Source organism: Pteropus medius, unplaced genomic scaffold, assembly GCF_902729225.1.
Source record: "Pteropus medius unplaced genomic scaffold, Ma_sr-lr_union100, whole genome shotgun sequence".
Classification (NCBI taxonomy): domain Eukaryota; kingdom Metazoa; phylum Chordata; class Mammalia; order Chiroptera; family Pteropodidae; genus Pteropus; species Pteropus medius.
Genome location: NW_024354500.1, coordinates 13562365 through 13566329, shown reverse-complemented (window position 1 = coordinate 13566329; position 3965 = coordinate 13562365). Strand labels below are relative to the sequence as shown.

General features: G+C 30.9%; 1 pseudogene; it reads left to right on the top strand.

Moving 5' to 3' along the window:
• Positions 1-3057: 3057 nt before the first annotated feature.
• Positions 3058-3176, top strand: LOC120595141 (uncharacterized; annotated as a pseudogene).
• The last annotated feature ends 789 nt before the right edge of the window (positions 3177-3965 follow it).

The following is a 3965-nucleotide window of genomic DNA, read 5'->3' as shown; positions in this document are numbered from 1 at the left end:
TTGCCATAGTTTTGTTTCTTAGTTACAGTTTCACTCAGGTCTTTTAGAATAGATTCCTATCTTCCATGAGCCAAATAACCCTCTAATACAAAAGTTTTGTTTTTCTCAGCATCTTTAGATGTACACAGTACATCTATGGGTTGAGAAAACGAGCATTCTTATCTTTTTAAAAGCCTATAATCATTCTTTAAATATAAGAAAAATGTATTTTCTTTATTTCAAAATAAACTATTATTACACCCTAAAATAATAATAGTTTTAGGTGACACTTAAAAGTATACAACATTTTTAAAAACTTTAAAAATATTATGCAAATTCAGATAACTTCTACTTCTTTTTTTATTTCCATGTAGGTACAAAGAGAATTTTAGGATTTCAAAGTAAGATTTACTAGATGATAATGAGTTTACAAAGATTAAAAGAAATATAACCAATGACATTAATTAGTGTATTATTTCAAAATTGTGCTAATATATGAAAATTCGTATATTTACATGCTAATATTAGATTTAAAAAAATGTAAGAATATACAAGTACATATTCCATTAGCGTTAAAAGCAACGATGTCCTGAATGGTATGTCATTTACGGAAAGGTCCACTGTATTCTCCCACAACAAGAATCAAAGTAAAAAAGTAAATAATGTCTTTATGTTATTATGGAAATAGCTTTGGCCTTGCAAAACCCCTAAATGTCCCTGAGTGTATCATCCATACTTTGAGAACGTGTTCTATTGGAATAAAAGGGAGTGGATCCTGAGCATATTAAGCTGAATCATGAAACAATATTAACAAGTTAGAATTTTCACATTTTTCCCTTTGACTAAACATTTTAAATTCTAACTGCATTTATATTAATAAATTCAAAGAAATATTTTTAAAGGACAAAATCTTGATCCACATATAAAAGTATTTATATATATATGTATGTATGCCTGCATGTGTGTTTGATTTGTAAGAAAAAAATTGCTTTTTTAATGTAACAATTGACTTTCACTATAATAAGAACATAAATTTAGTTAATTTTTTTTGAAAAGACTAATAAACAATAATTTTATGAAAGTGATTTCATTGTATGAAATCTATATTTGCTACTGAGAGGAATTCTATAATATTTTCTTAGGCAGTATCAATAAATTCTGCATGAACCACATGCTAAAAACATTAATCCCCAAATTATAAAAATTATTTCTTCAGGATATATGTTCAAATGTGTAATCAAGATGATAGAGTCAGAATAAAAGAATGGCACTTTAAGATGCAACATAATGGTCACTGAATTGTCAAGTTGTGTGTGCTCTGGTCTGGAAGGAAGCTTAACGGTTGTCTAGTTCAACTACCCTCAAATGCTTACGTATATTCTATAGCTTCCCTGACAAGTTCAATCTCTGCTTAAATGCCTCTAAATTAATGGAAAATGTACAATTTTTTAGTTTGTCATTTTTATACGACACTTTTGCTTGATGTCCTTCCTTCTGTAGAATTGGCATTGGCTTTTTGATGCCTCTTCATACTAATTTGATCCTGGAGACAAAGTAAGACATTCCGACTCAGCATTGACTATTTACGCAAACTTCGAAAGTCACCTAAGTGATCTAACTTCAGTCTTTCACAGGAAATGCTTATATTCAATCATCCTTAAGGTTTCTTTAGGCTTTTTTTACTCTAAAACTTTACAGTTTTCTCTCAGTATATATACATGTACAGACGCATACACACAAATTCATACCAGATGTATGATCTTTTGTTGTCTTCTAATCTTTGGGATCCCAGTTTCCTTTTCTCTAAATTGTTAAAAATAATATCTACTCTATTTTTTATGGGATTATTCGAAAACAGTAAGCGAAAATACTTGATAAGCTGTAAATACTTTATATATTAGCAATTAAAACAATAACTGGTTTAAAATGAAAATTAACATAATGAGAAAATGAGAGAAGGGAAGGAATAAGTAGCATATGCAATAGTTTAGTTAGTCTAAAGCACACATAAATGTATTGATATAAAATAATAGTATATGGGGGATTTCTGCTTTCAGTATGGTAGAATAAGGTCATAATAATAGATTGACCCTTCAGCAGATAACAATTATATGTTCTGGAGCATGCATACACACGTGTGCGCATGCACACACACACACATACACACACACAAATTCTACATAATGGCTCTGGAGCGTGAGTAAAAGTAGACATATATTGTAAGTGAGTAGGAATTTGGAAGAAAGGGCTGTCATGGTTGAGCTTCCTGTTTTTATCACCTAATCCGGAGACGAGCCACAGTCTCAAGTGCAAGGTGGTGAAGGGCAGCTAAAAAAACCCAGAAAACAGCCCAGGGTGACCATGTTCTCGAGAGAGTGAAGAAGAAGTCCTGAAGAGGAAAAGCCAAAGAAGATGAGCTCTAAATTCTATACATAGACTCTACCCAAATCTCTGATTGCCCCTGGGACCATGCATACATGGGGGAAAATGATCAAAGTTGTTGTCCTTACGGATAAAGGACTGAACTACGATCAGCAATACCACCCACTGCAGGTGAAACAGAATTTGCAGTTTGGATCTAATCTGTCTGCTAAAATAAACAGAATGATGGTTAAAAACATACCAAGTTTGGGAAAAGACTTAATTTTAAAGCTCCAAAAAGTTTGGTAAACCACAAGTAGAATAAATACAAATAAAATGACTAGCCCTATCAAAACAAATCTGCTTGAAAACCAAAAAGAAAGAATCTTGAAAGCAGTTAAGAGAACAAAAATTATTTGAAAAATTGTGTTTTCACATCAGATACAATGAAGACCAGAAGACCATGGATCAAATTTTTGAAGTATGAAATGGAAAATCTGTCAGGCCAAAACTCTCATCCAGAAAAAAATATGCTACAAGGAAGAATGTGAAATAAAGACATTTCAGGTTAACAAAAAACATAAAACAAATAAAAACAAAAAACAATAATAACAAAAATCACCAGCAGATCTGCACTTCAAAAAAGGCAGTCCTTTAAGCTAAAATGAAGTAATACCAGAAAGAAACACAAACCTTAAGAAATGGATGAAAAGCATAGTCTACAGCCATGCCATCCTGAATGTACCCGATCTCATCTGATCTCAGAAGCAAAGCAGGATCAGGCCTTGTTAGTAGTTAGATGGGAGACCACTTATGAATACCAGGTGCTGTAGGTGTAAAAGAAAAAAAAAGAAATAAAGAAAAAAAAGAAGAAAAGCATAAGAAATGGTAATATTTATATATGTATAAAGGATGCTTTTCTCTTAATTTATTTAAAATAAATATAATGATTTAAAGCAAAAACTATAATATTGCATTGTGAAGTATAGAATGCATAGTGTTGAAATTCATGTGACAACTACAAAATAAAAAAAATGAGGGTGGTAAAAGTCATATTAGATAGAAATCAGAAATATACAGACATAGCTAGATACAGTAATAAATATAAATTTCTGTGTATGCTTGGGTTAGTATACATACATATATCTCCTAGCTCTATCCACTGAAGAGTAATACAAGCGTGACATTTTACTTCTAATTAAAATATATAGAGCCTAGTTTTTGGTTTCTAAATATTATTTTCTAATAAATGGAACCAAGGACATATGGTTGATTATAAGACCATGTTAAAAGGACACAGGAAGAAACCTGAAGGATCTCACAATGGCCAAATCTAGAATAATTTGACAATAAACTAAATACTGATGGTATCGTTGTTATAATCCATAAAATCAAAATAATCCATGGAAAACACATGAATATAAATGAATAATATTTAGGGGAGAAGATGCAGTTCTTCCTTACAGAAGAATTGCAATTAATAAATGTATAAGGAATAAAAGAAATAGACAATTCTATTAGAAGACCACAGTAATAATTTCTGCAGGAAAGATTACCGATAGATGCTGAAATTAGTAGATGAGAGTTTGAGAAGAAACTGGATATTTGCATTGTCACAAAGTATC